The sequence below is a fragment of the Cyprinodon variegatus genome, unplaced genomic scaffold (assembly GCF_000732505.1).
Source record: "Cyprinodon variegatus isolate N-32 unplaced genomic scaffold, C_variegatus-1.0 Scaffold248, whole genome shotgun sequence".
NCBI lineage: Eukaryota > Metazoa > Chordata > Actinopteri > Cyprinodontiformes > Cyprinodontidae > Cyprinodon > Cyprinodon variegatus.
Genome location: NW_015150701.1, coordinates 974,751 through 989,103, shown reverse-complemented (window position 1 = coordinate 989,103; position 14,353 = coordinate 974,751).

The following is a 14,353-nucleotide window of genomic DNA, read 5'->3' as shown; positions in this document are numbered from 1 at the left end:
ATTACTAAACAGGTATTTATTAGAAGAAGGTCAGAGACCACTTAAAGACTTCCGCTTAGAACAGTTGCAATTATTAATATTCATATTGATCACCTCAAACACTCTGGAGTTTAAGAAATTTCTGGGAAGATTATGAAAATCTTCTATACAGTTATTCTAAAGCTGTACAACAATTTTCTACAATTTTCCTTAAAGAGAAGAATTACCTTTACAAAGAAATTACTTTGCACCCAACAGTTTAATACAAATAAAATAAATCTTCCCTATTAATTGCACTCTAAACAATCCAACCCAAAAGAAAGCATTAGATACATAATCATCCAAAGCTGTAAATGCAATGAATCGTACAGTTTGTCTCTCAGATACCTTACCTGGTCTCTTTCAGTCAGTAAACTAATGTCCCTAGAGGTTGCAGGACGAGACTGACAAGCTTCGCTCTACCTGTCTGCATAATTTTTCAGATTTGCTGATTGGTTGACCTTTCTAACACAGATGATCCTCTTACGTTCATTAATCGTATAATAAAGGTGTCATGGAATGTAGTTATTATTTAGTTAGATTTAGAGCGGTAAATGCCATCTAGCTTTTAAAAATAACAGCATCTGAACTCAGATTACCTTTTAATCATATGTTTTGTTTTTTTAACATAAATTTTAATCAGTTTTTGGATAATTCTGTTTCACTTGTCTAATTTCTGTAATATTGCTACTAAAGCTGCACAATATATTGAAATGTGAGTTTATTCAGTTACAGATGAGCAAATCACATTTTCTTAAAAAGTAAAAAAGAAAAAAAGAAAACAGAAGTTTAAAACACTGAATCTTTAGTAAGAGAAGGACCTTATGACAAGTGTTTTACTTCTTTCCCTCCCAAAAAAAAAGCTAAATATTTTTTTTTATGTTTATCAATACCATGAGTTGCAATGTAAAAAATGTTTTCTCTCTATAGTATTTGGTTAATCATGTGTGTAAATATTAACTTTGATTGTTTTACAGTAAAACAGATTTTTACTTTAACAAAGCGTTTTGTTTTTAGAATATATTAATCGTACATAAATTTCTTTGCTCTCTAAAGCGATTCCATCCCTCTTTTCTTATTCCAGGAAAGAGTTTGGATCACTCTCCCTGCCCCTTGTTGTTGGAAACTCTGGTGCCTTTGATTCTACTTAATCATTGAGAGATCAATTATATTTTTTTATTATTCACAATGCGATATATTTGGGCATGACCAACTTTTTTACATTCCATGTTGAGAAAAATAAACATTTCTCATTGAGATCTGAGGATGCCTATGGTTATAGAGTTCCTCTCTCTCATCACTTCTCCTTTCCAAGCGCCTGATCAGGGTCAGCTGACACAACGATAAACAATGAGCAGTAGCAAACAGCCTGGAGTAGCAGCTCACTAGCGGTTTCCAAGTACTGTAAGGCTTAAAGAGCCGTGTTTGTCTGCTGTTGCTGAAAGTGTTGCTGTAATATTACCCAACTGGAAAAAAAAAAAAAAAACAGGGCACATACAAACATCTGCTCACAAATGAACAGCTGAATTATCTGTAGGGGTAAAATCTGATAATGCAATTTTTTACAGATCCAAAGCTGGATCATAGAAAAGGCTATAACCAGCAATATCACTGAGCAACTGCATAATCCTAAAAGCTGAAATCCTCAGTCAATGAGTCTCTAATCCAATCCATGTCCACTCACAGAAATAGTAGCAGAGCTAGTCCAGGCATTAGAAACATGTTTTCAGCATCATAAAAAGGATGAGTGTAATCTTAATTCTTTTATAAACAGACATGGAAAAAAAAAAAAATCCAGGCACTCAGTTTGAGAAAGTGGCTAGATTAACGGCGGCCGTTAAAGCTGAAATTCCCTTTTAGTTTACAAAGACTTTTGCATGTTTTGCTGTACAAAAAGAGAACTTTGCCTTAGTAAAAACAAAAATATATACATTAAAATATGTAATTTAAAATTTCAAACAATGACTTTGTAACTTTGCAGTTAACAAAAATTCTGCAAGATTTCACAGCCAGCTGTTATATAAATAAAATTGCATTAACAAATGGAACAGGTAATAGTGTGTTTGCAAAGTGCAAGCTGAACCAATACTGTACTCCATGTGCAAACAGCTAAAAGAGAGAGAAGTTCAATGCAGGTACCGTGATTTGCCTACAACACTGTTTCAAACAAATCAAACACTTTGCATTGTATTTGAATGCCTGGCAGACAGCTTTTCAGTTAGTTTGTTGTTCCCAGTTATTTACTCTCTTTATATGATCCCCATATTTAAGCAGACTAAACTGCAACAAGAGGTAGAGAACTGATCAAAGTCCGTTTTCAGCATTTAGTTAATGCAGAAGGCATTAGTGATATTACACTGATGAAAATGTAAGAAGATGCAGCTAAACGCCATCTTGCAGACCGATGTCTGCTAGTTAGCCTTGCTAACAGATCTGCGGTGTAGGCCTGGGGGCAGGGCAAAGCTCGCATTCGGAAGAAATAAATAAACACAACCTATACCACTATATTTACGCTTAAAATCATTAAAGCCGGTTATTGTGGGAATGTAGATCTACCAAAAACAACACCATATAAAGACTGTGTAGTTTAAAGCAAAATTAGCTTCTGGCAGGACTCCGGTGATCTTCCGCAATTACACGGAATGCTAAGTAGTTAGCTCTGAAGCTAACACCGGATAAACCCACTAAGTGTCTTGTTTACCGTCCAACAGCAATCCACTTACCAAGACACCGCCAATCTCGTTAAACGCTGTTATCTCAGGCTAATTTAATTGCAATCTATTAGAATATTCACAGAGTTGTTTAATCTTGTAAAAGAACCTAATAGTGTACTTAAAAAAAAAAAGAAAAAAAAGAGCAAGGTCGGGCGCCGATGGCCTGCTGTATTGCTACAGTGAAATTAATGAAATAAACTCTGGGTGATACTTTCTTTCCACCAAGTGTGAAATAAATTAGCAAGTTGATGTAAAATAACGCAAAATAGCTTGTGTTTCCAAGGAAAGGCGGTGAAGCTCTCTCTGAGTGTGGCTGCAGTATGCTAGCTTTCTGAAAACAGGGTGTTAACGCGCCCACAACCCAAAAAATGTTCATAACAAGAAAACCAGGGAAAGAATATAAGGATAATGTGCGAAATTAAGCGGTGTTAGGACGACATTGACGCTTACAAAAAAGTGCACAAAAAATGTTTACAGGACGTTTGTTTCAGCCCAACCCAATGGATCCACCTGAATCCACAGCAACATTTTTACATTATTTAACTTAAAATATACAACATATAAAAAAGGCAATAGTTTTTCGTATTTATCATTTTCTTATTTTAGTTTCCCGGGCCAACTTAACAGGCTGTAGAGTCATAATCAAGGCCGAGGAGCAGCTCTACTAACTGGGCCATCACTGGCAGTTTTGTAAGGCTAACATGAACGCTGCTTTATCGAACCTTTCGGCGACACTAAGAGTAGTTAACGTTTCTAATTACCTAGATGTAACAGGCACATGGGTGGCTTCAACTCCCTATCCACTAGTTGCTGACATGAAGTCCTCGAGATTATCCCCCCTCCACCCCACCCGTATGGCATCTACTCCTGCATCGGCTCAAAATAAAATAAGATGAACATTAGCGATCCGATGCTAACTGTTGGCTAAGAGGCTAACTGCTGCTACCCCACCCCCGGGCGGTTCGATTATACCACAGTTATCGGAATTGACATTCTGCAACAAAAATGATATAAACGCAAATTTGTGTAGTTAAGTCCGTCTTACCTGATTCAATCTGCGCCTGTTTTTGCGTTTTGGCATTGACTGGAAACCAAGACGGTGTATCCCTCCGGTCCACGCATCAACTAACAGCACAGCGCTAGCTTTCTAACTAGCTAAGCCAGCTAGCGTAGGTTTCCGAGGAGCAGCCCTTCCCGAACGCAGGCTACGGCTGGGGAGCTTTGACAACCAGGCGGAGAGGGGAGGGGTGGGGGGGAGAGAAAAAAAAATCACACCCACACGCCTTGAGTGGATTACAAAGCACTGACAAGTCAACCCAGATAAATTTAAAAGCCACTGCTCCTCAACAGCAAGTGAGCCAAGAGTGTCTCCTGAAACCGAACCCGAACACCTGCTCTGGTCGTAGAATGACTCTCATTCAGCCATCGACCGACGAGATGGGCGCGGTAACCCTGCGATCCGCGCTGGGAAACCCCACGTTACAGCCGCAGCAGCGATGGAAGAACAACTTTGCTTTGATGGGAGTGCTTTTTTTGTTTTTTTTTTTTTAGGAAACTAAATAAGTTTTTTTCAGCAATTTTTGTCTTATTTGCCCAATGTATATTTCACTAAGATGCATAAAGAACATCTTGTTCATTTGGACCTTTTCCCTCTCCACTTAGAGTTTACTTATTCTAAACTATATTTCATATACTTAACAATAGTATAGTCAAGTGTACTTGACTATACTATTGTTTACTTTATTGTTTACTAAAGTATACTTTAAGTATATTTTAGTAAACTTAAAAATGTCCCAATTTAGTTCAAAGAAGTATTACTTTAGTAATACTTCAAGTACACTAAAAGTACATTGTTTGGTATACTTTCTAAACTTATACTTAAGTATTCTTAATAGAATTTACTTCAAGTATACTACTTTTGCAGTAGGAAGTTCAGTTAGGATCCTTTGTTTTTCTTATCTCCCCCTTGATCAATGGCGTAACTATCGGTAAGCAGAGACTGCAGTTTTTTAGGGGCCCCCGACATCTTATTAGGGCCCCCGTCACTGACACCTGGTAGGCCCCCGACTCAATTGTGGACTAGGGCGTCTCTTTGGGGATGTAATAGTGCGACAAATTCCTCCTAAATCCGCCTGATATGAAGTAAATTTACCGGACCTTATTTATACCCCAGTACATGGCAGATTTTAACATGACGGTGAGCCGTTTAAACACGACACCAATGGCAAAGCAGACAGTGGTACTTTTAATTACTATGTTAATAACTGTGTATAGTTCATTACACGGTTGGTAAAAAATACACTCATATAACATGTTTCAAATCGCAATAAAGATCTTAAAAGAACAATGTATTTAAGTATTTTATTTTTTATAATATGGCTTGGAATTATGGGTAATCCAGAGCGTAGATTAAAACCATAACCGTTCCGTACAATGTGTTAGTGATGATAGATACCAAAAAGAGGTACTTAAGCGCATTCCAGAAAAGAAAAAGCAAAGAAAAGCTGCTGGAAGAACGGAAAAAAATTCCCAAAAGAGAAGGTGGGGGGTAGTTGTTCTTCATATGGGGCCCACCATGATAATGTTGCCTAAGGGCCTATTGTTGTGTCGATACGCCACTGCCCTTGATTATTAGGCTAGAGCATCCCCTACGCCACTTTGAAACCATATCAGTGAATTAATTTAGATCAAATATTTTTACTTATTTCAACATCTTAAATATAAAGGGTTGGAAAATATAACTTGAGGCTCCTTTTTGCAATAATTGCTGCATTAATGCAGTATGGGAAGGTACAGCATGCAGCTCATCTGTGTCTTTCATGTTGGTCTGGACAATACTCACTGGATTGTCGGTGGGATTTTGGTATTCCTGATTAAAAAAAAAAAAAGCTCAGACACATATGACATGGTAGATATTAAAATAGGTATCAGTACACTTGGCACTGTGGGACAGCTGCCAAGTTCTGATAACCATCTCCATGAAGCTTGCAGTGTAGGAAGCATGCAGAGTTCTAATGTTTCCTGGTCTGCAGTGGATCAACAACCGCTGACTATGTCCCACAAACCATGTCTGACTGATGAAGCTTTTTTCAATACAATTCATTTCAGTTTATTTCTATTGCACGAATTTACAACACACATCATCTCAAGGCACTTTACAGATCACCAGATCATACAGTCAAATTGATTCAAAGTTTTGTATCTAAGGATAACCAGATGATTGCATTGATTCATTAACTCAAAGGCAATCCCTCACACCAAGCCCTCTTGTAGTGACAGTGGAGAGGAAAAACTCCCTTTGACCAGGAAGAAACCTCCAGCAGAACCAGACTCAGTGTGAGGGGACATCAGCCGAAGTCGACCGGGGTTCAAGGAGACAAAAGCAGAGATACAAAAGGCACAAAAGTTGCTATGATTTTTGTACCTACTTTTCCTAAAGACTGAGCAAATTTAGATTAATATAAAAAACAAATTATGTCTATTGAGAAATATTACAGTGTTTTCTCCCCTTAGCCTCAGTAACAGCTCACTTATGTGTTTTGGAACCTAAGAAATCTGACTATGGCGTTTTAGAAGAAAACTGTCATAGATTTAACTTGTCTAGAAAAAAAAATCCCCCTAGATGTTATTTTAGAAAACTGAAATGCATAATTTTTAAGCAAAACTACTTATTGAATACCCTTCACCTGACCTAGAGTAGACTGCAGGTATAACCAGTGTTACCAGTTGTTTTCAAAACTTCTCTCACTACAAACTTAGAAATAAGACAAAAAAGTTAGGACTTTATATAATGTTTGGCCCCAAAAAATGCCAGGATAGAGATTAACACTCAAATTTACTCAATGATGCTGAAGGTCACAGATTATCCCAATTTTGACACCCCAAAGTCTGTCACTAAATAAGCCTCATATCATTAAATTAAAGACAAATTGAAGTGTTTCATGTCAAAACAGGACACAGAGAAACTTCGTGCATTTTCTTTCCATTTGGTTAGATTACTGCAATGTATAATAACTTGTCTCTACTAAACAAATGAAGATGCTGCATATTCAAAATGCTCCTGACCAATACCAGAAAGAAATGAATCACATAATGCCAGCTCAGCTTAAATTATTTCACTGGCTTCATGTTCATCAAAGAATAGATTTTAGCATTTCCGCCATTGGTCTAAAAAGTGAAAAAACGTTTGGACTTTTTTACATTTCTTTGTTGCTGATTAAGTATGAACCATGTAGATTCTCAGTATATCACCGACCTGCTTAGTCACTGTTACAAGGACCAAAACTACCGTAAATATGGTGTCTTAGAAATCAGTTTCCATCTCTAGAGCAAATACCCGGAAACTTGAAATGTGCAGAAAGTTTTTGTTTTCCTTTAATCCAGATTAAAAACACTGCTGTTTACAGTAGCTTATAAACAGTCTGACTAAGCACCTGTTTACATTTTTTTCTTCTTAAATTGTTTTTTTTTTTTTCAAATATCTATATTTCAACATATTGTCCTTTAGGTAATTCATATTTGCATATGCTCTGTTATTTCTTTTTGTGTCTGGATTTCCTTGTGTATTAAAGGTCCTGTATAAATGAAAATGTCTTGCCTAACCTTGTCTAATTGGGTATTGAGCAAATCCTGAAGCCCACTTAGTCAAATTATCAATTCTAAATTAGACCAACGGAGTAAGAATAGAGGCCAAGGCACACAGAACAGAAATGAACCCAGAAAACCCCAGGTTGGTTTTACCTCGTCTTCTCGGTTCCACTCGGATTTATTGTTTTCATCCTGCGTAACATTTTTATGCTCACTTTTATATTCGAAACATCCAAGTATTCAAACAGACACAACTACTACATTAATACAACAAAGAGATATACAATACGGTTGCTGTTGTTGTTTTTTTTATACCATCTACGGTACCAATTTGTACCTCATCAATCCTGTAACTGAGCTGCTCAAGGTGGCTGCATGTTGGGGTAGCTCTGCAAGTTAGATTCAGATATTTGTCACAAAAATTATCTTCCGTCACAAAAAAAGAAGATAGAATAATGTTCAAAGATTTCTGTTAAGTGTTTCCGGTACAGTATTCTTCCCATTATTCTTTTGTTGATCTCAGTCTGAATCACTTATAATTTGCCACGCCCGTTTAAATGTTAACGCATATGTCTTTTTACCCTTCCTCTTTCAATCAGACCTCTCCTGTCTCTGATGTTGAGATATTCTTTTCTAAAATAACATTAATTTTTCCATTTGTGGATCAAAGTTTCCTTTATCTGATGATTTTTATTTAAACTATGGTGTTCTATGCTGTGCAGCTGAAAGGATATTTGCATATATATTTTCATTTATGGGTTTCACCTGTCTGTCTGTCTGTCTGTCTGTCTGTCTGTCTGTCTCTAGAAGTCAAGTAAAGACGCAACTGGAGAGACTGAATCAAAATAAGTCACCAGCTCCTGATGGTGTCAGGCTCAGAGTCCCAAAGGCCTGTGCGGAGCAGCTCTGTGGAATTCTGCAGCACCCCTTCAACCTTAGCCTGACCCAGGAGACTGTTCCATTAATGTGCTCCATTAATCAAAGACTACCTGACACACAGACCACAGTTGGTTAGACTACAGGGTCAGCTGTCTAATCAAGCAGTCAGCAGCAAAGGAGCACCACAGGGGACAGTACTCTCCCTATTCTGTTTTACTCTGTACACCTCTGGCTTCCAGTGCAAGACAGAGTCCTGTCATTTGCAGAAATAAAAAGAAGAATCTGCAATCATTGGGTGCATCAAAGATGGTCAAGAAGCTGTTTACAGGGAGCAAGAAAACAGTGTGTCATTGTATGGGAAAGGCATTGAGCAAAAAAAAAAAAGATAGAATGATGTTCAAAGATTTTTGTTAAGTATTTCTGGTACAGTATTCTTCCCATTATTGTTTTGTTGATCTCAATCTGAATCGCTTATAATTTGCCACGCCCGTTTAAATGTTAGCGCATATGTCTTTTCACCCTTCCTCTTTCAATCAGACCTCTCCTGTCTCTGATGTTCAGATATCAAGAGCTCAGAGTGGATGCAGATGACATAATGTTTGAAATAGCCTTACTAATTGCACATTCATTTCCACCGCAACCGCTCAACCAACATGCACTGCTAACCCACATCCTCGAATTAATGGCTGTTACATTGTCCATCACAGTCTGTTGTCAAAAGTTTGATACCAAGTCTCGTCTAACAGGAGGCTCACCTCAAAGATTCTCCCTTTAAATTTAAATGGCCATGATTATCTTTGTCACAAAGGCATGTTAATCTTATAAAATTTAATCCGAACATGCCAGTCAGCTAATTTAAAGAAAATGAAGTCAAAGTAAACTAAATTCTCAATTCTGTCATTCAAAGTGGACACATTAAGGAATTGAAGAAGTTTTTTGTCTAAGCCCCACTGTGTTTAAAATCGGGTAAGGAAGCACATTTGTCACATAAATCTTTCAGATCCAAGTTTTAATTTCATACAATGATAACCCAAGTAACCGAAGTAACCTCACCCCTCCTGTTAGATAATAAATAACTAATTAAAATCACGTTTATTCAGTTTAAGGCCCCCAACCCAGCTTGATTTCTGCAATACACATTTTGATTAGAAAAGATATAAAGCAGACTGAAAACGCAAAAAAGCATAATTTCTTGCCCTGATATAAGGAAATTCAAGAACAAATGATGAACAAAGTAGGTGGCATCAAGCCAAATGAAAGTTATAACAACCTCTGAAGTGCTCCAGAGATCATTTGTCTCCATAAAGATTGTGTCCTGGACTTAACATATGAAAGAGATTGGGACAGTTCCTGTGTTAAACCAAAATAGACACAGAGGTCCATGTCTGTCTGGGAAAATATTCAATATCAAGTGATGAAGCACAAGAGTTCATCCCATTTTATTTCAGATAAAACAACACCACATGGGTTACTGCAACATTAATTTCCCTTTGGGATTAATAAAGTATTTTTGAATTGAATTTTGAATTGAAAATCCTAAAGGCGAATGTGTTGCTATCAGTTGGCAACATTAAGGTCAAGAAAGACAATCCAAAGCACTCCAGCTTGCTGAACCATGGATAGCAAAAAAAAAGAAAGTAGGTTTTAGAGAGGCTAGTCAAAATATTAACCTCAATCCAACAGGTTTTTGTTGAAATAGATATATAGGTTTGATTTCAACTTCCTCCGGTCTGTTTACCCAGGAGTGTGGTATTTAATAGTTCAAACAGTCCCTTGAAAGCCACATTATGTCTTTACAGGTTATCTTTGTATAAAACTAAAGCAAATTTGATTGTCTGTAGTGTTTAGGGGTGACAAAAAACCAAAACAGAAGGTATTCATACCATTTCACGGGACTGGATGTAAAATATATACTGGAAAACATAGGTGTAAAGAATATTATTCAAGCATACTCCTTTTTAGATACATTTTTTAGGAGAATCATTTTGACACAAATTAATTAACAGCAGCAGTCATTGAGATTGTATAAATAGAACACATGAAATGCAGTCCAAAGTGCTGAAGCCAAATAAAGACAGTGATTAATCAAGCTGTTATGTTACGTTCATATTAGGCAGATCATTTTCATATTTGTTTGTTGGATCTAGAGGTGAGGATTTTCTTAAATTTCTAAACTTTCATTTTACGCTGGTGTTTGCTGAAAAGTGCTTCAAGGAAGTGTGTCTATTCTGTGCTGAAAATTGTTTTTTTTTTTTTTTTTTTACTCATAGAAATTTGAGATAAATATTTTTTCCCACATTTTTCAAAGTTAAAGGGATATGGAGCCTATGTTAAAAGTACTTTGTATTTGAAAAACATACAACAGGATGCTGTTTATTACTCAAGAATCACTGTTATGATGCCACATTTTCACTAGGTGGCAGTGTTTCTCGGCTTAAAACTTCAGCTTCATAACATAGGTATTATAAAAATAGAAAAAAAAAACAGCAACACAGGTCTGAGAACAACAATAGACAGCAAGCCAAATACATTATTGAAGTAGACCTTTGCATTTTATAGAGATAGAAGACAAAAATCCCTTCTGGAACACAACATTAAAATATCTTTGTTAAAACTTTCAAAATAAATATTAATAAAGTTCATTTTTTATATTATTTTACAAATACAACTTCTGTGCTTTGAAGGCAAATTCACTGGTTCCTACTTTAATATTTATTCTATTCAGTTTATTTATTTTTTGCATTTTTCTATTATGATGAACAATGCATCAAGGCATTTATTGTAAGCAAAAGTTTCATACATTGTAAATTATCTCATTTTGAAATCCAGGAATGGCTTTAGTTGAATCATGGATGAAGGGTTTCAAGTAAGCTCACTTTTAATCATGTGTTCAGCTCATCTATACTTTTGTTATTTCATCTGTACAGTTGGAGGATATCAGTGCCATTTCCTTTCCTGTTTCCTATTTCCTCTTTTGTGCTCCTGCTTGTTTTATGCCTCCTTTCTGTCTGTGAGCAGAGAAGTCGAGGCAGCTGGCGTAACTCAAGAAGCTGCAATGTGAGATTGTGTCTGGTAAGGTTAGTAAATATTTGAAAAGGGCATCAGTTTTATTGAGTGGACAATAATCCTGTTTTAAGGAACCATGCGATGCTGTGCAAAACATGGATACAATCAGCATGTACTTATCCAATAAATATTGGGGCTTTTTTAATATATTTGAAAATCCAGGAGATGAATGCTATGCAAAGTATTTTTGTTAACGTCTCGTTTTCTTTTTAAATCCTTCTTTCAATTTATCACTGAAACAAGTTCATGCCTACCAATGGGCTGCAGCAGTTTCTTTTTTAGGGAAAGGAAAATAAGACGTTGATCAAAGATGTCTTCAAGACGTCAATTTTAACTCTGTAGGAGTTGAAAGAAAATCCTGAGCTCAGGTAATCTGTCAGCAGGACAATTATAAGTCCTACACCACCAAACTGACTGTAAGAACAGCAAAAAGTAAAAAGGCAATGTTAAAAAAATTCAATATGATGTGCAGTTTTTTTCTTCTATGGAATTTGTTTCCCTACACTGAAAAGCTGATATGTTGCATAAAACTAACATAGGGTATGACTAAATATAGAAATTTACTGTAAAAAAAAATATGCTGTGAGGGGTATTTTTCTTTCAGTAAGAGCAGGTAAGATGGTAGAGCTTTTGAGAAGTTGGGCTGAGTTAAATGTGCTTTGCCTAAAAGAAACAAAAAGTTGTTAAAGATTTTACGCTGGTATAGGTTCACTCTACCGAAGGTCAATGACCTTGAAATACAGAGGTCAAAGCATGATCAGACGATAAGAGCGGTCCAGTCAATGGTGGAGCTAAATCCAGTTGAGAATGTATTGCAATAAATCCAAGTGAGCTTCGAGTGTCCGTACTCAAACTGGCAAGAGAACACATAAAGTATGCAGATCAAAGAAAAACTTATAAATATCTTTCTAAAAAATAAACACCACTTATGTTTGTGTTAAGTGCATCAAAAAGTTAAATATTTTTGTTCTTCAAAGGTATAGTGGAGGATTTTCCGCAATTTTTTTTATGCACGTGCCTCAAAAATGCACATGCACAATAAAAGCTGTCATTATGATCAGAACTCTTTTATATAGCCTATTTTTGTTAAATTAACAGTGCTGTGTAGATGCAACAATGAATTCCTTTGGTTAGTTCTGCATCCTACTGAGTCTGTGATTTTTGAGCAAAATATATGCATTGTATGGTAGAGTATTCTCTAGAATTTTACAAATCTTTTAATGATGTTACAAAAGTAGTAAAATTCCTAAATCTAAGCACCAGATTTCAGGAATCATCTTATGTTTTCTTTGCTGTATGGTCTAGACCATCTCTTTCTCTCTCTTACTTGATTTTTCATCATCTAATAGGAGCCTTTATTATGTATCAGCTCTGAAAATTCTAAAATCCAGAGAGAGTCATCTCGTGGACTATAAAACATTAGTCTCTTTTTTCATTTTATCTCAGCATCCTAAAGGATTTTGATAAAAAGCCCAAATCAGGTATGCATTTGGGGGCAAGTAGACACTTGTCCCCACTTGTACACCACTTGTCTTGCCTAGAACAACCTTAAAGATATTTATTACAAGAAAGACTTTCTTCTGTAAATAAAGGTTGACTGACCGACAGCTTAGTTATTCCAAATAATGACTTCTTTCTTATATATTATACATATTCAATTATTTTAATTGCATTCCAAACTAAAAAAGGAGGTAAACATGGTTTCTTCATTTTCATTTTAAATAATTTCAGGTTTGGAAATATAATATCTTAGCCTTCTCCAAGCTGCAATATGGTAACAGAGCTAACAGCAAGAATTAATTTTTACTTTTTTTTTTTTTTTTAATCTCATAATTATGACAAAGTAAATTAACAAAAAGATACAAAGTTAACATATCTGCATCCAAATCAAATTTGGTTTTAGACTAGAAGCACCTTGAGTGAAAAATTATTTGTTGCGTTGTTTAAATGAGACAGATGGATCACAAAGCAGCTGTGCCACATCTGGCATGTAATATCACATGGTAATGGTTAACGCAATGTAACATCACAGATGTCACGTAATGTAATCTTGTGAGAAGGATTTCTCTTTTCCCTCTGTTGGTCAGCTCAAGATTTTCTTTCTTTTAAACTTTTTAAATGAAAAGAATGAACTAAAGTTTTATTTCTTCCTGTTTTGACCACAAATAGAAAAATAACTTGTTTTTCAATATGATATAATGCAGGCTATCTTGAACCTACAACTCAATAATGTCATTTTAAACATTCTTTTAATACTGCTTTCTGATGGAAAAAATCAAACCAACAAACTAAATGTCCAGAATATGTTTCTCGGACGGGGCAGCCTGTGGAGCTGACTGACAGTTGCCTTTTGTTTCTCTACTTCTTTTTGTAAAACCTGCTTCTGTCTCCTTGAACTCCAGTTGGCCTCAACAGATGGCCGCTCACACAGAGCCTGGTTCTGCTGGAGGTTTCTTCCTGTTAAAATTGAGTTTTTCCTCTCCACTGTCGCTACATGATTGCTTGGTGTGAGGGATTGCCTTCAAGTCAATGAGTCGATGCAATCAACTGGTTTTCTTTAGGTAGAAAACTTTGAACCAATCTGATTGTATGATCTGGTTGAATTGTCTCAGTAAAGTGCCTTGAGATTATATGTGTTGTTAATTGGCGCTATAGAAATAAATACAATGAAATTAAATATATATTTAGGGAAATGTTTTTTTTTTCTTTGTCTGTTGAATTAATAATTTGAAAGGCACTCAGAGAGTGCAGACCTCTGTCAAGCAGCAAATTTTGCCGCAAAATGTGACACCCAGCTAAACTCACACATGATCAGGATCATTTCCAAATTTTGATAAATTGTTTCTTGGCATGAGGCACACCTCTGGTAAAATATTTCCAAAAAAATCCGTTCATTAAATTTTCAGCTGATCCTGTTAACAAATCTACAACATGCCCTTATTTTGTGTTTTGTCATCAGTAAAATACCTCTGAACTTTTTGAGTTTGATGCTGAGGTTGTCAATACTCACTGCTGCCACCCTCTGCTTTAGTGGGGAACTGCTTGTTAAACCAAATATCTCCATCTCAAGATGTTAGAGAATATATATA